We start from the raw sequence: 25,500 nt of genomic DNA, 5'->3' as shown, positions 1-25,500 counted from the left end.
GCAAGCATGTGTGATCTAATAAGCTGTTTGAATGTTGCTAAAACCTTCCCTAAACTACAGAACTTGGATAGTAGTTCTTTATTTTCTTTTCCCTTTTGCATTCTTCATGGCGCCCTAAATTTTTTCTCTGCATATCTGAAACTATATTTAATTCTCCAGAAAGAAGATTGCTTATTGGATGGTAGCATTTTTTGTCCCATGAGTTCTTTTGTAAATTGTACTTTATTTCACTTTTCAATAATTTTTTTTTGAGTTTTATGAGTTTCTTCTTACAAAAGCTATTTGTGACAAGTTAAGTCACATCCAAAAGCTTTTATTAAGAGCTTACTATATTCTAGCCATTGAGCTTTATGCTGAAGATACAATGGCAATAATAACCAAACACTTCAACACCCCCCCAAAAAAAACAAACAAACAATCAAACAGTGTCTGCTCTAAAGGAGCCCCCTTAGAGGGAGGGAATGCAAAACCCACTAAGTATATATATTACCTATATTTATGTTGTATATAAAGCATACACATATATATTGTATATAACTATATAATATATGTATATATTGTAGTCTTGGTTAATAAGGGAGTAGGAGTCATCTTTTTTGGGAAGAAGACTATTGGGGTCTAGCCATTAGCCCTACTACTAAACCTTTGGGACTTTCAGTACCTCCCATTCATCTTCTAGCTGAATTAAAGCTAAACTATTCAAACATAAAGCTAAATTAAGACTTTTGAGAAATACTGGACATTTTCCATGCCCCTGGTGGCCCTTGAGATAAGTGTGGCTGTTGGTTGTTAGCAATCAAGGAAGTATCCAGTTCCTCATAAGACAGATAATTTATAGTGAAAAGGATACCACCAGACATCTTATGTATCTGGAAGAGAAGTCACCAGAAAGCAAGCATGTGTGATCTAATAAGCTGTTTGAATGTTGCTAAAACCTTCCCTAAACTACAGAACTTGGATAGTAGTTCTTTATTTTCTTTTCCCTTTTGCATTCTTCCATTTACTTCCATTTACTTTCTATCGCCTTCAATTAGAAATTAATGTCTTAGGGACAGTTATTTGTCATATTGGAAAGATATTTGAGCCTGGAATCAGAAAGATCTTAATTCAAATTTAGCTTCAAATACCTACTAGCTATGTAGTATCTATCTATCTATCTATCTATCTATCTATCTATCTATCTATCTATCTATCTATCTACTTATCTATCTATAGATAGATATATATTACTTTCATGTCCCCCAGTTTTCTCATTTGTAAAATGCGGACATTATTAGTCCTATCTTCCAGGGTTATTATGAGGATCAAAGGAGATAATGATTGTACAGTGTGCCTAGCAATAATAAGTGCTGTATTAATATTAGTAATTTTTCAAAGCAGAAACTTTCCTATTTTTTTTAAAAAGAGTTAAGCATAGAACAATATTTGACACATAGTAAACACTTAATAACTGCTTTTTAATTAATTCATTCATCACCAATTCAATTCAACAAACATTTTTTTCAATATGGCAACTGGAGCCTTTCCCTATCACATATAGACCTGAGAATATCTACCTCATTTTGAAGGATGTATATCTACATCTGCTCAAAACGTAGCTCAAAAACCCTCATTAATGAACTTGGCTTTTTATAACTACTTAGCCAGAAAACAGAGTTCAAAGCAAAATATCTAGTGAAATAGAATAGGCTAGAAAAAATGTTGTCATAGAATATTTCATCAGAAGCCTGGGGGCCATATTTTCCTAAAAATACACACACCAACACTGGGAAGAGTGGTCACACAAAGGGATGGTGAATGGGTCAAACATAGGGAATATATAGCAAGGAATATTTCTAGATAAGGAAATTAAGACTTAGAAAAATTGAGTTGCCTAAGATCATGTCAAATAAACTCTTCAAGTAATGAACTGTTTTTTAAAAAAAATACATGTAAAATACCAGGCATATCATTTTTTTTAAATATAAGGAAACTGAGGGTCAACGAGTGAGACAATTAGGAATGCAATTCCAGTTGTCATGATTTCTTTTTCTTTGGATTTGTGTTTGTGGTGGTTAGACAATTGGGGTTAAGTAATTTGGGATTAAGTGCTAAATGTCTGAATTCAAATTTGAACTGAAGTCCTCCTGGTGCTCTATTCAAGTCATGATTTCTAATATAATACTAGTTACAATTAATTTTAATCCAGCCAATCCAATCCAATACATATTTATAGCAAGTCAGTTTGAAAGGTGACATTTAACTTTAATTCTTAGTTTATGACTTCAAATCCTTAGCATTCCAATTGCTTTTCTGGAAGTGCTCCTGGAAAAGAAGAGGTGGGAAGAAACTGTTCTTAGAGGTCATAAACCTACCAATTATAGGCTAAACACAACCCTACAGCCTATCTAATCCAATCTCCTCATTCTACAGGTGAACAAACTGAGTCCTAAAGATTAGGTAACTTTCTTAGATTCGCATAAGCAGTAGGTCAGGTGAAACCAGGGTTCAAATATTGGTCCTCTGAATGCAAATCCATCCTTTTTTAGGTTAGACTATTCAAAATAGTCCTTAGATGTTTATACATTGATTTGGACTGTGAATTGTACTTTGCATATTTTCAAAGGCAGATTTTAGAACAGTAAGGTTTTCTTGATTTCAGTGCCATAGCATTTTAGGCTCAACCCATCCTACTTTGTGGTGTCATCTCTTGATTATTTCAAGCAGGGGATCCTGTGTATTAAGGTTAGAGAATAACAAAATGTGTGTATTCATAAAAATTCTTTATAACTGCATACAACACTAGATATTGGCCTATTATTATTACCTATTATTCTTATCTCCTTTGTCATTTATATAACCTATTCTTGTCAAGAAGGCATAGGTGTTTAAGGAAATAATAAGATGAATAACAAATAAGAAAAGAAAGAAGCAAGGAAAAAATAATGAAAACATTTCTGTTTGAGATGCTGGTTTGTCTGAGGGAAGGAACATGAGGTCAATGCTCAACAATGATTTTCCTAAGTCTATAATGGCAGGGTCCTCCATCATTAGTTCAGCCATTCATCATCAAATTATAAATTGAAGAAAATACAAATATTTTTCTTGGGGCACATTTGACCATTATAGAGCTTCACTGAATCCCAAATAGCTATTCTTTATAATGGAACTAAATAGCGTGAAGGAATACTAGAGCTTGTCATTTTTAATTTTTGGACTTGTGCTTTTGTATCTTGGCAGAGTTTCTACTCACCAGCACGCTGGAGTAGGCAGTGGGTGTAATCTGTATCAAAGCACCATTGCAAAAATGTCAAACATAATGAAAAAGAGAAAAATTACTACAAAGGAAAACTCACCACAGTGACTCTTGGCAGTTCCTGTCTCAAAGGCCAGCTGCTTCATCAAAGAGAGAAGTGATGGCAAAGGCCCATGAGGTCACCCTGCCAAGGAAAGAAAATGGATTCAAGCAAACCTATCTGCTGGCTTCAAACCAAATTCTCTATAGAAGGACACTGCTGCTGTGCCCAGTCATGACACTGGGTTTTATTCAGACAAAACCCCAACAGGTATGTCTATTCACAGTACCTTGATATAAAGTGAGCACTAGAAGGGATTTAAGAGTCCATTTAGTTCAACCCCCTCATTTTGAAGAGGAGAAAACAGGTCAAGAGTGGTTCAATGGCTGCCCAAAGTGACATAGTTAGGGTGGAACTAGAAATGAGATGTCTTGGGTCTTAGCTTAGTGTTATTTCTCATAAAAATATTTAAAAGTAGAAATGGGTTTATGGTATAATCTTTGGTCTAAAACTATAGAGTTTTAAGGGCTCAAAAATCACAGAATCTCAGAAGTGGAAAAATCTTGAAGATCTACAAGGCTTCTTACTACAGAAATCCCAACTGGTGCTCTTCCATCCTTCTTTGCAAGATTTCCTATTGATGAGGAACTTCATTTGTCCTGCATGAGGGCCATCCCACTTTAGAAAGCTCTGATTTTAGGAGGTTTTTCTGGACATGAAGCTAAAATTTGACTGCCATTTCTTCTTGCCTAAGAAAATAAATCTAATTATCCTTCCATGTGACAATACTTTGAATACTTAAAGTTAGTTGTCATGTCTTCACTAAGTATTTTCTTTTCCAGATAAAACCATGCCTACTTCTTTCAGCCAATCACCATTGAATTGGACTTAAGAAGTCAATATGGAGTATGGAATAATTGTTAGAGAGCTGAACTTGGAGCCAGAGAGATCTGGGCTCAAGTCCTGCCTCTGATATGTTCATATTGACTATGTATTTCTGGGTAAGTTGTTTAACCCCCCAATATTCTAGACACATGTTCAAGAGTAGTACCCACTCTGTATTGTTAGAATTTACTCTTCTAGTACTTTCTTATGCCATTGAAATCACAGATGTAATCCCTGTACCTACATGATATTATCTTGAAACTCTTTATCATTCTGGCTGAGATACCTTTTATATTTTCTGGCCTATCAGTTTCTTTCCTAAAATGGACTTCAGGAGTGGTCTCAAGAAGGCAGAAGATATAGAAGTTATCATATTCCTGGTTTTGAACATTAAGCCTTAATCAATGAAAGTGCAGGTTATGTCGTTTACGGGTAGCAATAGCTACCTATCCCTGATATCTTATAGATCAATTGCTATTTAACTGTGTTTCTATCTTGTACTGATAAAATTGATTTTTTTAAACTGAAGGAGTACTTCACATTTATCCCTGTTAACATTTTCATCTAAATAAAGCTCTTTGATTTTTTTTTGTGGGGGGGGAAATTACTGGTTTCTAGAATATTAACTACTTTTCCAGATTTCATCTCACCTGAAACTTTTGGTGTACCATCTATGCTTTCTTCCAAGGCATTAATTTAAAAAAAAATTGAAAAAAACACAGGGCCAAGTCAAACAGCATTTATTTTATTTTTTAAATTTTTGTTTATTTTATTTTATTTTAAAATAGTATTTTATTATTTCAAATACATGGAAAGATATTTTTTAACATTCAGCTTTGCAAAATCTTGTGTTCCAAATTTTTCTCCCTCTCCTTTCCCCTTTCTTCTCCCCAAGACAACAAGCAAACTAATATAGATTAAACATATGCAATTCTTCTAAACATATTTCCATATTCATCATTCTGCAAACACACACAAAAGAAAAATCAGATCAAAAGGGAAAAACACTTGAAAGGAAAGCATCAGAAAAGAAACAACAAGAACAACAGAGGTAAAAGTACTATGTTTTCATCCATATTCAATCTCCATAGTTCTCTCTTCATGTGGATGTTACTTTCCATCACAAGTCTATTGGAATTATCTTGAAATACCTCATCATTGAGAAGAGCCAAATTCATCACAGTTGGTCATCACATATTCTTATTATTGCTGTGTACAATGTTCTCTTGATTCTGCTCACTTCACTTAGCATTAGTTCATGTAAGTCTTTTCAAGCCTTTCTGAAATCAGCCTACTCAGCATTTCTTACAACACAATAAAATTTCATTCTAGTCTTTTACCATAACTTACTCGGGGATATCCACTCAGTTTCCAGTTTCTTGCCATTACAAAAAGGGCTGCTACAAATTTTTTTGCATATGTGTGTCCTTTTTCCTTTTTTATCCTCTCTTGGGATATAGACCACTGTTGGATCAAAGGGTATGCACAGTTCTCCAGAATGATTGGATCATTTTACAACTCCACCAACAATGCAGTGTTGTTAAATTCAAATATAAACATGACTACTAAATGATACATGAAAATCTAAATGGGTGCATATTGGCTTAAAAATGTAATATATGTTTAATTGTTTCTTTATTTAAAAAAAATATTTCTCAGACATGCAGGAGGCAAAATGACAGAGTAAGCTGTGAATCACTGTAACTCTCCCATATTACCTGCAGACAACCATAAAACAATACCCCAAAACAGGTTCTTGAATAGCAGGACCATTAGGGAGATGGTGTGAAACAATCTTTTAGATCAGGAAATTTGGAAGACTTGAAAATGTGTCTAGAACATTGTGGGGTTAAATAATTTACCCAGAAATACATGGTCAATATGGACACATCAGAGGGAGGACTTGAGCCCAGATCTCCCTGGCTCTAACTTATTCCATATATTGACTTCTTAAGGCCAATTCAGTGGTGATTGGCTGAAAGAAGTAGGCATGGTTTTACCTGGAGTAGAAAAAAACTTAGTGAAGACATGGCAATTAATTTTAACATATCACTTGGGTAAAAGCAGGGCATAGTACATGAAAGGAAGCTTCTCAGTGAGCCAGCAGCAAGTCCCATCTCAGCAAAACATCAAGTAATCCTGAGTCCCAGTATGGTAGAGTGAGTGGATGCCAACAAAGGACCAACTACATGCTTTAGCAGAGCCAGTAGACCTTGCAGATCTCCATCACATACTTCATAATAGTCCAGATAAACAGACATCCTTCAGTGGCCAGACCACCAAGTGCTCCAATGTATTGTGGGCAAAGAGACATCTGTAAGTGTCCAGATTTCCACATATTTCAGCACAGCTCTGGGCAAATAGGTAGATGCCAACCATAGAGGTGCCTAAGAAAATGGGCAGCTATCAGCACGAACATGCCAGGAACTAGCACAACCATGGGGAAATGCAGAAGCATCTCAATGGGCCTCAAAATATTCCAGACACTAGAACTAGGACCCTAGATCAGTCCCAGGTAAGCTGCCAGATCCTACAGTCTCCAGTAGCAGCCATCATCTCACAGCCCACCCTCTTAGTCAGCATCAGACATGAGGGTCACCTGTGGACCTCAGGGTAACATCTGTGCAGTATGAAGTAAACAACCAGAGCCTATAGGAACTGGCACAAGAATGCTAAGACAGTGCTCCTTCAACACTGGGAGCAAAGCTCAAATTTAAAAACACAGGGAAAGGCAAAAAAGATAAAACAACAATAACAAAAAAATCTAATCTTAGAAAATTATTATGGTAACAGGGAAGACCAAGGCATAAATTCATAACAGGACAACAATGTCAAAACACCTGTGGGCAAAAAAAAAAATGGGAAGTGGTCTCAAGCCAGAGAGAATTCATGGAAGAGCTTCAAAAGGAGCTTACAAAACATATGAGAGATAGAAGAAAAATTGGGAAAAGAAATGAGAGTAATGCAAAATAATTATAATAAAAACAGTTAATAGCTTGGACAACTGCCTAAAAAGGATAAATGGCCAAATGGAAAGGAAAATAGAAAAGCTGATTGAGAAAAATAATATCTTAAAAACTAAAATTGGGCAAGTAGAAGCTAATGATTCTATGAGACATAAGGAATCAGCAATGCAAATTTTTAACAAATGAAAAAAATTGAAGAAAATGTAAAATGCCTCATAAGAAACACAACTAACCTGGAAAATGGATCCGATATCAGAATCATTGGACTACACAAAAATCATGATCAAAAAGAAGACCTAGATAGCATCTTTCAAGTAATTATCAAGGAAAACTGTTATGATATCCTGAAATAAGAAAGGAAAATAGAAATTGAAAAAAAGTCATTGATATCTTCACGAAAGGGATCAACAAATTAAAAACTCTAAATTATACTGTAGCCAAGTTTCAGAACCATCAGATTAAGGAAAAAATACTACTAGTGGCCATGAAGAAGAATTCAAATATCAAGAAGCCACAATCAGTATTACACAGAACTTGGCACTTGAAATATTGAAAGATCAGAGGTCACAGAATTTGATATTTCTGAAGGCAAAGGAGCTAGGACTATAACCAAGAATCACTTACCCATCAAAATTAATCATAATACACCAAGGAGGAAAGTTGTCATTCAATGAAAGAAAAGGATTTCAAGGTTTCATGAATAGAAGTTCAAAATTGAATGCAAAATATAATGTACCATATGAGGACTTAAAAGAAGCATAACTAGGAAAAAAAACATAAGAGACTCAATAGAGCTAAACTGTATATTCCAACATGTGAAGGTGATACTTGTAATTCTTATATAAAACTGCACCACTAATAGTATATCTAGGATGAATATACACACAGAGAGAGTATAAGGTGAATTTGAGGGAATGACACAAAAATAATTAAGGAATGAGAAAGAGGATTACACTACTACAGGAAGAAATGAGAGGTAGAATGACAAATTATTTTGCATTTTTAAGAGGGAAAAAAAGTTAAATTCAAGTGGGGAGAAAATGAGAGTGGGGATGATGAGCATTGATTGAACCTCAATCTCCTAAATATTAGCTCAAAGAAGGAATAGTATACACAGTCAGTTGAATATAGAAATCTATTTTATTTGACAGAAAAGTAGCAGGGGAGATTTCAGTAAAGGATGAGATGGGGACTAACAAAAGAGAGGGCATATCTGGAGAGATGGTAGATAAAGGCAAAGTAATGCTAAAAGAGGGACAGGGTAAAAAGGAGACAGAGGATGAACAAGAAGAAAAATAGAGTAGAGGGAAATACAATAATCATAACTGAGTGTGCATGAAATAAACTCTTGCATAAAATGGAAGCTGATAGAGTTCATTAAAAAACCACAATCCTATAATATTTTCTTTATAAGAAACACACTTGAAACAGACATACTTGGAATAAAGATACAGGGGTAGACCTAATTAAGATATAAGGAAGGAAATTACACCTTGCTAAAAGGTATCATAGACAATGAAGTAATAACAATACTGTACATATTTGCACCAAATGGCATAGCTCCAAATTCTTAAAGAAGGTCCATAAATCCAACCAAAAAATAAACAAGAAAGAAACTAAGGAGGACAATGGAAAATTGGAAACACTAGATATGACAGACTTTTGGTGAAAACTTAATGGGAACAAAAAGAAATATATTATGTATTTCCCCAAGCAACACTTAGCACCTACACAAAAATAGGACATAAAAATTTCAAAATCAAATGTAAAAAGGCAAATATATTTTTCTGGATCATAATTCAATAAAAAATACATTCAAAAAAGGGAAAGCAGAAAACAGGTTAAAATTAGTTGGAAATGAAATAATCTAATTCTAAAGAATAAGTGGGTTACTGAACAATTCACAGAAAAAACTAACAATTTCATTAAAGAGAATAACATCAATGAGATAACATCCCAAAGCAGAATTTATGGGAAAAATTATTTCTATAAATTTTATATTAATAAAATGGAAAAGAACAGACCAATGAATTGGCTATTCAACTAAAAAAAAAAGAAAACAAAAACAAAAACAAAAAATTAGATAAAGAACAAACTAACAATCCTCAATTTAGCACCAAATTGAAAATTCTAAAAGCCAAAGGTTAGATTGAAAGTTAAAAAAAAAGAAAAGAAACTAGAAAAAAAAACCCCAATAAGATAGCTAAGTCATTGTATGATGATATATCTGAGAATCTGAGCAAAATCAATGAATATTTACCAAAGATATAATAGAAAAGTAATGAATAAGACATTAATTAACTCCCTAGGACAAAATCCATAGGGTCAGATGAGTTCATAAGTGAATTCTACCAAATATTCAAAGAACGATTAACCCCTATTTGGAAAAAATAGGCAAGACGAAGTCGTACCAAACTTCTTTTATCACAAAAATATGGTACTGATATCTAAACAAAGAAGAGAAAGAAAATTATAGAGCAATTTCCTTAATGAATATTGATATAAAAATTATGAACAAAATGCTAGCAAGATGATTATAGCAATTTAAAAGAAGGATTATACATTATGACCATGAGGGATTTATATCAGGAATTTAGGGTTGGTTCAATATTTGGAAAGCTATCAACACAATTGATCATATCAATATCAAAACCAACAGAAATCGTATGATTACCTCAAAAGATGTTGAAAAAACTTTTGACAAAACACAGCACCTGTTTCTATTAAAAGCACTGGAGAGAACAGGAATAAAGAGAGCATTCTTTAAAATGTTAAACAGTATTTATCACACAACATAATCAAGGGTAAGTCAAGGATTTCCATTATAATCATTTTTATTTAATATACTGCCAGATGTTTTCTATAGCAATAGGAGAAGAAAAAGAAATTTAAAAAATCAAAATAGGCAATGAGGAAACAAAACTTTTCAGATAAAATAATGCTATACTTAGAGAATGCTAAATCATCAATTAAAATTTCTTGAAATAATTAACAATTTAAGCAAAGTTGCAGCTTTGCAGCTTTATATTTTCAGAATAGAAATTCAATTTTAAATAAATGTAAACAATGCAAAATACTTGGGAGTTTACCTGCCAAGACAAATCTGGGAATTCTATGAACACAATTATAAAACCCTTTTCACACACAAGAAAGTCATACCTCTTTGAATCTGAAAATTTCAACCAATTCTGAACCTAGCTTATTATTGCTACCTAGTAAATATCTCTTTATCTTCCCCCTGAGGAAAACATGATAGATTTTGTTCAACACTTTCCTGAAATCTTCATACAGTTCCATGATTTAGTAGTTCTTTACTGTTAAATATAGAAAATAATGCTAAATTCTATATGGAGTGACCCTACTATTTCTTTGTGATTCCCAATTCCTATTTTAGATGCTTAATTGTTGTGGCTTAAAAATATATGCAAGTATTCCTAATTTCCAAGATTTTGATCAGTTTGGCACATTTTATATTTATACTTCGGTTATTTAGATCAATATGGTTAATTTTAAGAGAGTTTCAAAATTATAATTAAATATTTATGATGAATTATATCTATATCAACTATAAATAACTAGGCAATCTATCTCTAACATATGTATGTATACCTATCTATATGTACATAGATATACACACACATACACATATAAATGTATATATATGTCAATCTTTGCATTTAGATAATGTTTTTTTGTAACGACCATCTTAGTACCCTAGATACCTTAGAATCAGCCAGAGTCAGGATAAGCAAAAGCCTTTATTCTTGGTTTTTTGGGGGTCACCATCAGGGGAATAGATATAAGGATCTCCACACCTCCTTTCTCTCTCTCTCCCTCCAAAGAATGATCCTGCTTGTCCTACTCCACCCTTTGATCACTCTGACACTACTCTGTATACACCCAGAGATTGAGTCAGCACAGGATGGTAGGTGGGCTATTATCCAAGCATATGTTAATAGAGTATTGTCCAATTGGTAATTAGCTTTAAGTGCTCGGTTGTCTAAGTGCATCTGCTCAGTTCCAGCCCTTTAAAATTTTTATCCATAATTCTATCTATCTATGTATGTATCTATCTGTTTATCTGGTAAGTAGGTGGTGCAGTGGTTAGAATGCTAGTCTTAGAGTCAGAAAGAACTAATTCCAAATAGTACCTCAGATACTTGCTAGCTGTATGATCTTGGAGGAAGACACAACCCTCTTATACCTCAGTTCCTTCATCTATAAAATGAAGATAATAATAAAATTGATATAATAATAAACCTACCATAAGTGATATTTTTATATAAAATATATAATATAGTTACATATATTTATATGTGTATAATTATAATTTATGTCAATAGAATATTTTGGTGGAAATCAAAATATCTACATATTTTTTCACTGTTTAATAGGATTTGTACATTCTAGTATGAAAGTCAAGATCCCATGCATTTCTTTAGATATGAGTTTATTTCTAATTTCTTCCTCATAAGTATGGATACTCTCTTCATCAATACAGATAACAATCTCTTAATACTTTAACAGACAGCCTCTATTGTTTGCTGTGCCTAAAAAGTGTTTAACTTGATTTCTATGACTCTTCTATACCTATTCAGATGAGAGATTTGTTGTTCAGACATTTTTCAGTCATGCTCAACTTTTCATGACCCCAACTGAGGGATTCTTGGCAAAAAATGGTTTACTATTTCCTTCTCTAACTCATTTTACAGATGAAGAAATTCAGGCAAAGAGGTTGAGTGACTCACCTAGCTGGTAACTGCTCAAAGAAACTTTGGACTTGATGAGACTTCCTGACTTCAGGTCCACACTCTACCCACTGTGCAACCTAGCTGCTGAGACAAGCAATAAATACTTTGAGCCCAGTTTGAAGCATCCCATCTTGTGGTTGACATAGACTTGAGGAATCTTGGGTTGTCTTCCCATGACTATGAGGCACTGAGATAAACTCTGTCAGTAACTAGTTCTGGAACTTTAGCCAAGTCACACCTCTGGAGTTCAGTTTTGTCATCTAGAAAGTCATGTTATTTTAATCAGCAGATCACTTCCAGTTATGGAATTGTAATTGGAAGTCAAAGCACAAATTCTACATCAGCCACTTATTGACTGTGTGACCACTGGCTTTCAACTAATCCTCTCTGAGCTTCAGTTTCTCACACACAAAATGGATCATGCTATTATTACCTTCTTCACAGAGCTACTAGTCATTAATAATGATTTATGGTCATGTCCAAAAATCTGCAGGTTGGGATTGAGTGAGAGGACCCTAGCCCAAAGGAAAAGGTATTTTTCCTAGTTTTGATTGAATCAATGAGAAAGCTTGCATATTAGATAAATAAGAATGTTTATGCTAGACTACTGTGAACCTGAAGGAAAATTTAATAATTATGGCTAAAATTAATATAGAACTTTAAAAAGTTCAATGTCCTCTAGTTTTGCTAAAATAGAAACATTCCCAAGAAGCATTCGGAGTTAAAAGGGACATAAAGTGTTGGTGAGAATGAAGGAATCACAATTTTATTTTATCAACACATTTATATTTAGAGAATCAATAAAAGAATAGCTCATACCAAGATTTGTAATAATTTAGAATTTCCAAGGTATCCAAAAATTAAGTAGATTAGAGTTGACTCCCTACCTCTGCCTTCATAAATAAACAAGATAGGGTTACTGTGACAAATGAAATCTGAGGCCCTGCCTGCATACCCAACCTTCACCCTTTGTTTCTCCAGTATTTCATGTGACTTTCAACTGATGCTAAGTATGTAGTTTTAGGAGCCATAGGTTTCCAGAAAATAACAGAGTACAGGGAAGAAAGAAAGCCTGCCTTGGAGAAGGGTGAGAGGAGAAGAGACTAGAGTTGTATGTTCTGTTTCTCTTGGAACCACTCAAAGACAAATCTCGCCCCCATTATATGGACCCTTTTCTATATATGAAACTCACCATCTATTGCTATAATAACAATAGTGATATTTATTATTCTTATTATATCTAAATTTTATATAGCATTTTCAGATTTTAAAAGTACTTTACTTATATGATTAAACTCATATGATTAACTCATATGATTTAAACCCTGGTCATCTGACTCTAATCTATTTTTATACCAATGGCATGAAGATGGTGACTTTTATGCTTGATTTTCATGATTCCTGTCCTTTCACTTTGCCAAAATATAAAAAATTTTGTGAATTCTTTGGAGTTGAAAATGGCACTGGCTATTGGTGAGATTGAATGAAGTAACTCACTATTGCCTATCCTGGACGAGATGCTGGAGAAAATTTGAATTTGAATTAATTAGATATGAGAAGGAAAAAGAGTCAAGTATGACCCTGAATGACAGGAAAAGTGGGGTAGTTTCCTGATCTTCATTCTCATTCTCTTTTCAATATATATATATATATATATATATATATATATATATATATATATATATATATATATATAATGCTTTTGCATTGGCTTTAAAAAATAATCAATAATCTGTGTTGTGTTCTATAAAAAATGTTTGCTTCTTGAAGGCTGAGACTGCCTTTCTTTTTTGCTTTCATTTATATTCTGAGCATTTAAAACAGTACACAGACCTGGACCATAGAAAGTGATTAATAAATTACTTCTGTCTACACACACACACACACACACACACACACAAACACTCACATGTCAATCTAGTTGTCTAGCTATTTTTTCCCCATTTTTCCCATTTTTGATGTATCTATTCATGTATTCATCCATCCATTTAGCCATCCATCCATCCATCTTATCTATGGCTGTTTGTGTATCTATCTATTTGTCTAAACATTTATCTCTATCTGTCTATCTATCTATCAATCCATCTAATCATCCATTTATCTCTAATCTATTACTCACTTGTTATCTGGAATTCCTCTTCTCTTTTTCCTCTTAAAATGTCTGTTCTGTTATTTCATTTTTGCTCTAATCTTTATGACCACTTTTAGAGTTTTCTTGTCAAAGACACTATAGTGGTTTTCCATTTTCTTCTTTAGCTCATTTTATAGATGAAGATGAGGTAAACAGGATTAAGTGACTTGCCCAAAGTCACATAGCTAGTAAGTTTCTGAAATCATGTTTGTACTCAGATCTTCCTGAGTGCAGGTGTAGGATTTTATTTACTCTGTTACCTAGCTGTCTGATTCAGACTTCTTATTTCCCTCCAAAATGAGTATTTTTGCATTATCATATCACCTCTCATAAACTTTTCCTATCCCTCCAGATCCTTGAACCTTTTCCTCCATTACCACATGCACATATGTATATATATATATGCATATATATATACATATATATATAAATGAATATGGATATGTCTTTCCTAATAATTGTAAGCTTCTTGAGGAAAAGTTCTGTCCTTGTGTCCCCAGCAGCTAGCACAATGACTGTTATACAGAGGCTGCAAGCAAGTGATACTTTCTGATTTATTTTCAGCTCATTTTGTAATAAAATATGATAAAAGTATTAACTAGCACTAGAGAGTCTGTCTACTGATGCAATATTTTCCAGAAAAAGCCAACTTTTTTGTGACCATAAGATTTAAAAAGTATGAAAAGAAGAAATAGAGATTGAAAAAATTAATGATTTGCATGGATTTTCTAGGAAACAGAATGAAAAAGGAAGAGCAGAAGATGAAATAGAGTGGAGAGTGTTGGGAATAAAAGTTTGAGAAGATATAGCAAGGGGCTGGGAGGAAAACATAATTTTGGCCAGGGAAAAGGGCAAATCTGAATTACTGGGATTAGGAAATTAGGAGCTATTAATTTACTAGTCATAGAAATGGATAATTATAAATTACTTGGACTCTACACTCTAGGATCTTTTGCTGCCTGCAATCATGGAAGATGGTAAGATGGTGTGTGTGTGTGTTTGTGTGTGTGTGTATGTGTGTGTGTGTCCTTGCTCTAAACATTGGGGAAATATAAGTGGATTATAATTCTGGATCACTCAAGATTTGGATCACTCATCAATGTGAGTTTCAAAATGGCAAAATGTCAGTTATGTTCAAATGAACATATTGAATATGAAGTGCATCAAAAATATATCATGTGTGCAATTATGTGTTTGCACTGTTAAAATTTCATGTCAAAAGCCATGGTGGCAATATGCTTTTGATTAAAGTAGCAGTTTGAGGGTTTTTTTTCTTTTCATTTTTGCTTTTGGTTTTTGGATTGTGTCAGAGAGACCTGACCTCAGGTTGGCACCAGGTTTAATGTCAATCTTTTCACTTACAGGTGTGGTGTGTGAGACCTTAGTTGGATGACAAAGCATGATTTGTAGTTTAATTGATTGAAAAAATAGAGGTAAATAAGATACAGCCCCTCCCTTCATAAAAGTTGCTGTCTTGTTGATCTGCTTCTTCTTTTTTGTGACATCCCTTATCTATGGTAGTTTCTGTGTTGAAGTTTTGCATTTCTTGATTCCAATATTATTGAATACACAATAGCATAAGAGATGTGGATGGTATGTATTCTCTTTTAACTGAAAAAGTAGAAATCTAAAGGATGATCAATTCCATTTCTGATAGTTACTTTCTGCAAATGGAAAATAAGCTCAGTATGCTATTCTAAGCACTACAAACACAAAGAAGCTTACTTATGCAAAAGCATTTTTGGAAAATAAGGTCCTTGACTGACATTCTTCCTGATAATCTTTTTAAAACATCCACATTACAGAATGTTCTTTTATTCAAAAAATTTTTAATGTTTTGTTTTGTGTTTCCAGATAATCTTGTGTTGTATTGTGAAGTGTGTGTGTGTGTGTGTGTGTGTGTGTGTGTGTGTACATTTAAAAATCTCTGGGATTTTTGTAGCATTCTTATTGGAATACTGTGCTTGTCCTAGAATTCGGCAGCAAAGGCTGCTCCAGTCAATTAGTCTATTTATTCCGTCACATGATTGTTTTAGTGTTGTTTGAAGCACTATTTTGGAGCCAGACATAATCACATTATACAGTTCCTCACCTTATTAGCTGACAGAGCCCTGTTCCCCATTAGACAATTGATCCTGGGCAGATGAAGCCATTAAAAACAGCACTAATTAGCTGAAGAGAGGAGACAGTAATGCAGGCTGCATCGCTTCCTTTCATGCTTAGGGAAGTTCATGTTCCAGACAAATAATAATTGATATGTAGTCTTCCTTAATTGTGGTTGTTAACAGCCAGTATTATAATGACAGGCTGACAATTTCTGTCTAGCCTGTTGTATGTTTATTTCTGAATCCAGGAACCACTGAGTAATATTTTTGGTTAACTTGAACTTCATAGAATGTATCTTATAATGTCACTGTAATCAAAACTGGATAGCTAAACTTATGAGTTATTTGTTACATCTCCAGGTGTCAGATATTTGTCTTGGAAGGATATGGTGCCCATAATTATGTAGAATTATGGCTTGATATGTTAGAATAAGAAAACAGATGGTTTAGAGATAAAGCCAAAAAGCATTCGATAAAATTTTAAAACAGAACATTAGGCACATTACTAAATTTAATTCTGTTAATTATAGACATATTTATATTGATTCCTTTTCCTCACCTTAGAATAAAATCTTTGCATTTTCATAAAATTTATTTATATCAATGAAATATTTGACTGTATAATAATAATTATTTAATTTTTTGTGTCAATTATTCATTTATTTATGTAAAATTAGGGTTAAGTGACTTCCCCAGGGTCAAGCTAGTAAGTTTCTGAGATCAAATTTGAATTTTGGTCCTGCTGACTCCAGGACTGGTACTTTGTCCACTGCACTAGCTAGCTGCCACTATGATCATCATTTTAATTGAGTAGTTATATAGTTGATAGAAGAAGACTTGGTGTGAAGAAAACCTGGGTTCAAGTTCTGCCTTAAATTTTACTAGCTTTAGTCATTATGAGCAAGTCATTTCACTTCAGTCTACCACTCTTAGATTATAAATTAGATCTTAATTGCAGATGGGTTCAATGTTTCCATAGTAGAAATATCCCCACACTATTGAAAGCACTGGATTTTTAAAAAATAAGTTTTTTTTTTTAATTATTGCATATGTATTTAGGGAGGCAATATCATGTTTTATTAAGTTTTACTTTTGTATTAAGTCACACTCTTGTATGACTCTAGTTAATGATTTAACTTTTGAGAGCCTCAGTTTCCTCATTTATGAAATGAAGGAATTGGATTAAATGAATTCTGAGCTCTCTTGAAGTTCTAAATCTATGATCCTTTGATAATATGATCTGATTGAGAAAGTTGATTCACTTCTCTGAATTGCTTGCTTGTAGTCTTAATGCCCTCAGGGGAAGTTGAGGATTCTAGCATTTTGAACTGCAAAAAAGTTCAAAGCCAAGTGAATGTCTACACAAAGTCAGACACATTATAGTAAACCCTTGGGAGCAGAGGTCACCTAAGCTGCCTAAAGAAGCGCAAACTGGTTCTGAATGGAAAAATAGGTCAATTTCAATTTTACATGTCAATCAAATTGTGATCAAAGCTCTAAGTAATTGCTGCATTTTCATAAAGGGAGGAAAGTGGGGTGAAGAAAGAGAGAAATAAAGAGATAAGAAGGAGACAAAGACAGAGAGAGAGAGAGAGAACAATTAAAGTCCTTATGAGCTGCTATTATTATCTATAAAATGAGGGATTTAGAAGGTCTATGGTCCCTTGCAATTCAATTCTAGTAATCAATTCACTGGAATAAGATGTAGGTGAATACATTTTACATGGGTACCTAGCTAAAGTAGTGGATAAAGCTTTGGGCCTGGAGTCAGGAAGGCCCAAGTTCAAATCTGCCCTCAGACTCTAGTTGTGGGACTTTGTTAAAGTCACTTAATTTTAATTATTTCAGTTTCTTCATCTGTAAAATGAGCTAGAAGAGGACATGGCAAGTCATCCCAGTATCTTTGCCAAGAAAACACCAATTGGGATCTCAAAGAATGAGACAGAACTGAAATGACTGAACATAAACACCACTAGCATCACCACTATTTTATATAACATTACCTCACAGAGGCAAATGACTCATTTTCCTCCCTCCCTCCCTTCCTTCCTTCCTTCCTTCCTTCCTTCCTTCCTTCCTTCCTTCCTTCCTTCCTTCCTTCCTTCCTTCCTTCCTTCCTTCCTTCCTTCCTTCCTTCCTTCCTTCCTTCCTTCCTTCCTTCCTTCTATCAGGCATCTATGTATAAGACATTTTAACAAGTGGACAAGTTATAATTTCATCCCATATATAATCATATATGATTTATTTAGTCAATGTCAATATGCTCAACCTACCCAAGTGCTAGAGGATAATTTTCCCCTTCAGTCTGGTACCTTTAATGATCTGGCAAAAACTTAGTTTTCAAATTTTCAAAGTTGCCTTATAAGTGACCCTGTGATTATCAGAAAGATGGAAAATAAAATAATTCATGTTCCTATCTCCCCAACCCTCCTTCTTCCCTACAATCCAGGAGTTGTTATTTTAAATGAAAAACAAAGCCATCCTTTAGTTAGTCATTGTAATATTGCATGATTGATTCTTATTCTGGATATATGTGAAAAAAATGAAGGCAGTCACAACCAAGAGAATCTGAAAGGACTTAGAAACACACAGGAAGATTCTGAAGACAAGAATAAACTCCCCAAAGGCTAAAGGATAATGACTTCCTGATCCAAAGAAACTATAGATAATTGGAATGTGTCCTGCTGTAAGTTCAGACTAGGACATTTTAATGGCAATTAAGAAAAGCAGGAAATTTAGAGTCAAGTATCAGCATCCAGGAATACTGTAGAACTAAGGAGTGAAACTGTTAAGACAGAAAGATCTTATTTATAAAAAGAGAAAGATGTAATAAGGAAGGAAAGGAAGATGTTCACTGAAGTATAAATTGACTTATAGGCTCATTTCTAAGAATACCACTCACCTAGCCCACTGATAGTTAGAAAAAACATTCTGCTTACGTTTTCCTTCTCTTCTGCCTCCCCACCTCATATTTCAATAATGTAAAAGGCCAAATTATCCCACCATTTCTTTGGTTAGTTCTCTGTATCTTTGCTCTGCCCCACAAAACCTTAAGAAGAATGGTTTTCTCTTCAGAGGATCTTAAGATTATACAGCTGGGATCAGAGATTTGGTACAGATAGAAATAAAGTGACAAGAGATGAAACTAAAGGTATGCAGGATGGTGACTCTGTTGTGTCTTTGTACATCATTGTTATCAACATATAAAAAGGGAATTTATTAATGCACTGCTGGAAGGCAGGCCAACTCTCAAGGACTCTTAGAGGAATTAAGGGGAGACTTGTTTTCAACTTGCATATGACAACCTTTCTAAACTGAAGGAAGAAATCACACTCATCATTAGTTTAATGTAGCCTTATTAAAAAAAAAAAAAGAATAAAATCTCAAGCAGCCTACACACACTTTTTACCAGCTTTGCCTCCCTGTGGAGATGCATTGGCAGTAAAATGAATGAAATCAGTGTTAGGTTTTACTTTCCTGGCATGAATTCTCATTTTCCTGTGGCAAATGGTTATTTCTAAAGGGAATTTAATATCAACAATGAACCTCAATGCTTTACATAACTTAAAAGAAAACATTGAATTCTACATGAACTAATCTTGAGATTCCATTTAAGTTGAAGCTAATGATGATTGTGTCGAGTGAAGAGTATCATAATTCTAATAGCAAAATATAAAAATAATCAGCAAAATAGAATGTTGATAAAAGTTGTGTTGAAGGATGGTGGTCCCTTCTTATTGATTGTTTCCACTCAGCATTTTATGATATAGCACAGTGAGGCAACAGAAACTAGCAAAAAGGAATCTGTGATAGCTCGGATATTTTCCATAAGCATCTGGAATAAAAATATATCCCAAGGGAAATGGTTCAAATTGTAATCAAAATGTTTTGGTAGCTAAAAAGATTAGTTCACATGGTATGGTACTGAAAATAATACTAAAAAACAATGAAGTATTATTTTATGATCCCAATATTTGAACCCTTCTTTGCTTTAGATTGCTATGGGATGCTCATTAATTTGGCCTTGTCACCTATCACTGGCCTTCTCCCTCTTTACAATTATGGCTTTAGGTTTCATTCTTCTCCATCCTAGGATGGGTTCCCCCTTTTGATTTTATTTTCCTTTCTTTTTTAAAGATTATTCTACAAAGTGAGTAAAGATGTATATACCTTGAAAAACTAGTAGCAAAAGCTAATAAATGCTTGTTGTCTGTCTAAAACCAATTAAGTACCTAATATTGTTGAAGACAAGCTACTGCTATGTTTTTGTTGAAAGGGAAATACAAATTATTAAATGAAATGCTAAAAAAATATTTTCCATTTTGGACTGTTCCTAATTTAGTTTCTCTTGACAACCCTATGAAATTTAGTTGAGCTTAGAGAGCTGATGTGTAATGATCTGGGTTATCATGTGATTTTATATATGTTGGAATGAGAAGAAGAGAAGTCTACAGTTTAATGATCATGTGAAAATCATGTTCCCCTTTTTCTTGTAAAAGTGAAGGGAAGATGAAGAAGTGAATAGGAAGTCAATTTTGGGAACAGAAAGAGTTTGATTTCTTTGAATAATTTTAAGTAGAAATGTGATTGTTGTTAGGACTAAAATATTTGAACATTTTCTATATATGTAGTAAATGTTTAAATCTATACAAATTACTTAGAAGAGAATTCATAGGATTTGAAAGTGGAGAGGCTATTAGGGATGACCTAGCCATCACATTATTTTATAGTTGAAAACTGAGCACAATTATCATTAAGTTTTATACTTGGCTTTTTAAAAAGAATGTTGGATTCTACCTTCAGTTTTGTTGGGAGAAGATTATATGATAGAAAGATTAGGAAAAAGCCTTGAGTTAAAAAAAGAAGGAGAAGGCATTATAAAGGAAAAGGCTTATGAGGTTTTGGAAATTTGAAGATAGAAACATAGTGAATTTGGGGAGTAATCATTTAGTAGGAAGAGAACACAACAAATTATACTGGAGAGAGCCAAACTTGGAGTTCAAACTTTGGCTCTGCCAGTTTCTGCCTATGTAACTATGAAAGAGTCACTTAACTTAATTAGTTCTTAATTTGTTCACCTGTAAAATAATTAGCTTGGAGTAGATGCACTCTAAGATCTCTTTAAATACTAGAAAACTAGGTATATTGATGAAATGTTGGTAGACTTGTGAACTGGTCTAACTAACTTGGATAACAATATGGAATTATGCCCAAAGTATTATGAAACTATGTATATCTTTGACACAGCTAGACTATCACTATGCCTATATCCCAAAGAGGCCAAAGGGGAAAATAAAAGAAATTTGTATGTACAAAAAGCTTCTTTTAAAAGTTTTTATATTTTATGCAATTATACTTAAAAGCAATTTAAATATTCATTTAAAAAAATTTTGATATCCACATTCTCTCCTTCACTCCTCACCCTCCCCCCACATTGAGAAGGTAAGTTATTTGATATAGGTTATGTATATAGTCATCAGACAGAAAACATATTTCCATATTGTTAACATTATAAACAAAACAAAAACAACTCCCTCTCCAGAAAAAATAATAAATTTTAAAATTGTATGCTTTGATCTGCATTCCAACTGCATCAGTTTTACTCCTCTTTGGATTTATGCATTTTTCATAAGTTCTTCAGAATTGTCCTGGATCATTGCATTGCTGATAATAACCAAGTCCTTCATAATTGATCATCATACAATGTTGCGATTATCATGTATGATATTCTCCTTGTACTTATTTCACTTGGCATCAGTTCATTTAAGTCTTTCCAGATTTTTCTGATAGCATCTTGCTTATTATTTCTTATAATAGTATCCCATCATAATTATATACCACAACTTGTTCAACCACTCTTCAATTTTCAGTTCCTTACCACCACTAAAAGTGCTATGCTAAATATTTTAATAATAAAGGTGTTTTTCCTTTATTTTTAGAATCTCTTTGGCATATAGATCTAATGATGGTATTGCTTGGTCAGACGATTATGCATGTTTTTGTAGGATATTAGGTATAGTTACAAATTGCTCTGCAGAATGGTAAAATTAGTACACAATTTCACCAATGATACAGTAGTATCTCAATTTTCTTGCATCCAATCCAATATTTACCATCTTTTTCTGTCATATTAGCCAATCTGATAAGTGTTGGGTATATCCCATAAAGGGTTGTTTTAATTTATATTTCTCTAATTAATAGTAATTTAGAACAGTTTTTTCAAATGGCTATAAATAACTTTAATTACTTCAACTGGAGATAGCCAGTTCATATTTTTTTGACCATTTGCTTTGATTCAGTTCTCTATGCATTTGAGAAATTAAGTTTTTTATCAGAAAAACTTACTGTAATTTTTTCACAGTCATTATCATTTTATATTTCCTTCTATCCTATTTTCTCCTTGTTTATTCTATTCTTTCTCTCCTTTCAACTTGCCATGCTCAAAAGCATTTTGCTTTAGACTACTGCCTCTCCCAATCTGCTATCCCTTCTAGAAATACACACTTTTCTTATTCCTACTTCTCTATAAGGTACAATAGATTTCTATACCCCTATACATCCTCTATTTCTATTTCTATATCCCTTTTAGGGCTGATTCTAATTAGTGCTTCTGCAACTTCTCTATCTTCCACTCTACTGTAAAAGCTTTTTTGTACTTTTTTTAATGAGATAATTTACCCCCTTCTGATTTTTCCTTTCCTCTTCCCCCAGAGCATTTATACTTCTTATCCTTTAATTTTATTTTTTTAAATATTGTCTCATCATATTCAATTCACACACAGGCTTTTTCCCTATGTATAAGCTTTCTAAATGCTCTAATAATGATAAAGTTCTTAGAAGCTATAAGTAGCATCTTTCCATGTAAGAATGTAAATAGTTTAAACTAAATGAATCCTTTGTGATTTCTCTTTTCTGTTTATCTTTTGATGTTTCTCTTGAGTCTTGTATTTGAAAGGCAAACTTTCTATTCCATTCTGTCTTTTCGTCAGAAATGCTTGAAATTTCTCTATTTTATTGAGTTTTCATTTCCCTCTATGAAGATTACATTCAGTTTTGCTTAGAAGGTGATTCTTGATTATAATCCTTACTTCTTAGCCTTCTAGAATATAACATTCTAAGCCTTTTGTTCCTTTAAATTGAAAATTGCTAAAACTATAGCTCAATAATATTTAAATTGTTTCTTTTTGGCTGCTTACAATATTTTCTCCTTATGCTAGGAAGTTTACAATTTGGTTATAATTATCCTGGGAGTTTTCACTTTGGAATCTCTTTCAGAAGGTGATGTATAGATTCTTTGAATTTCTATTTTACCTTATGGTTCTAGAGTATTTGGGTAAATTTTTTAAAAAATAATTTCTTGAAAGGTAATGGTTAAGTTCACTTTAAAATCATGGTTTTTAAGTAGTCCAATAATTCTTAAATTATCTTTCCTGGATTTATTTTACAGATTGGTTGTTTTGCTGATGAGATATTTTACTTCAATTTTTTTTTCCATTTGAAAGAATGGAAAGAATCTGAAAGAATAATATAAATGGATTGTGTATTATTGTTTCTTGATATCTCATACTCCCAGTTGGCAAATACCAATTTTTAAGAAATAATTTTTATTGTACTTTTGCAACTCCTTTTCCATTTAGCTCATTCTACATTTTAAGGAGTTTTATTCATTGGTGAATTTTTGTACATCTTTTTCCATATGTCCAATTCTGTTTTTTAAGATGTTCTTTTCTTTAATGAATTGTTGCATTCCCTCCCCCCCCATATGGCCAATTTTGCTTTTAAAGGACCTTTATTTATTGTATTTTTGTGCCTCTTTTCTGTTTTTTAAGGTATTATTTTCTTCAGTGTTGTATGTGTGTGTATATGTGTAAATGCATGTGTGTGCTTCTTACCAAGTTGTTGACTCTTTTTTGATGATTTTATTGAATCATTCTTATTTCTTTTCCCATTTTTCCTCTACCTCTTTTATTTGGTTTTGAAAATCCTTTTAGAACTCTTCCAAGAATTCTTTCTGGGTATAAGACAAATTCATATTTTCTTTTGTGTCTTTGAATATGGAAGTTTTGATTTTATTGCTTTCTTTTTTCCTTCTTTTTTTCTAGTCTATTTCTCTTGGCTTTTAACTTTATGTTAAAATTGGATTTTACTCCTGGGTTGGAGGGAGCACTGTCTTAAGCTTTATTTATTTATTTTTTAATACAATTACCTTCTAAGATAGTCTGACCTAAACAATAGCATGTTTTCTATTTTCTTGACCTGTGCTACCATCATAACCAATCACAATCAATCTTCTTCATCATGAAACTGTGACCAGGGTCCAGTTCTCCCACAGTTTACAAGCTCTGGGGTACTAGTGATTCTCCTTGCCCTGAGACTGTGACCTAGGGCTGCAACTCAGATCCATGTATGGGCATTACAACAGACTCTTGCATTCAGTATCAGTAAAGGGATCCCAGTAATCTTCTGAACAGTTATCTGACCTTTATCATCTGGAAATTGAGGAGATATTCATAAATTGGGGATGGATGAACAAGTTGTGGCATATAATTATGATGGAGTACAATTGTATCATTAAAGAAATTAAGAGAGGCATTTAAAAAACAACAACAACATGGTAAGGCATATATAAAGTGATAGAAAAGTGAAGTGAAAAGCACTGGAATTATATTATGAATAATAATCATAGTATTGGAAAACTCAGTTGTTAATTGTTTTATTGTTTTTGGTCTTTTTGTTTTCTTCTTTCTGACATCAAGTTTGCCTCTGAAACTTTTATCCATTGTTCTGGATTATGCTTTCTGGACTCAAATGAAACAAATGTAATTCTTTTTCCACATGGTTGTGACAGTGATAGCAATGTGGTTAGCAACAAATGTGTCAGTAAGAATTGTTAGTCAACAAGGAACCATTTATTGCCAAAGATAAACATATTTTTACTAATCCATTACATCTATTAGGATGTTGGCTATGAAATCACAGAAACTATTTTACCTAAGATAGAGCAGTTAACAGCAAAGAATGTCCTTTGGATTAATTTATGTTGTGGAGAGGTTCATTATAACAATATCATGACATATCTCTAATACCTCAACAATAGTTCTTCAAAAATGTGGAGATATCTATCATTTTTTTTCCTCAGAGTCTTTATTATTTCAGGATAAATATACCCATTTCCTTCAACTGCTCACTGATATATCATAATTCAAGACTCATTACCATATTGATTGCCTTCCCTCTGGACATTCTCAATGAAGAAAGGTAAAAAAACAACAACAACTATTTGTGAACCTCTTACTAAATGTCAGGCTCTGTGCAAAGTTTAAATTTAAACAAAAATAACATAGCCCTTGTCATGAAATACTTTACATTCTCAAGGGGGAGACAGTG

General features: G+C 33.1%; 1 long non-coding RNA gene across 1 annotated transcript in view; it reads left to right on the top strand.

The window, feature by feature from the left end:
- Positions 1-25,500, top strand: part of LOC141554030 (uncharacterized) — a 475,805-nt gene that overhangs the window by 328,635 nt on the left and 121,670 nt on the right. Inside the window, exon 5 of the long non-coding RNA XR_012485760.1 lies at positions 3,220-3,545. This is a non-coding gene — a long non-coding RNA (uncharacterized LOC141554030). The remainder of the gene's footprint in view (positions 1-3,219; positions 3,546-25,500) is intronic.

This window comes from Sminthopsis crassicaudata, chromosome 1 (genome assembly GCF_048593235.1).
Source record: "Sminthopsis crassicaudata isolate SCR6 chromosome 1, ASM4859323v1, whole genome shotgun sequence".
Lineage (NCBI taxonomy): Eukaryota > Metazoa > Chordata > Mammalia > Dasyuromorphia > Dasyuridae > Sminthopsis > Sminthopsis crassicaudata.
Note: the sequence above shows the minus strand (reverse complement) of the source record. Positions and strands in the feature narration are given on the sequence as shown.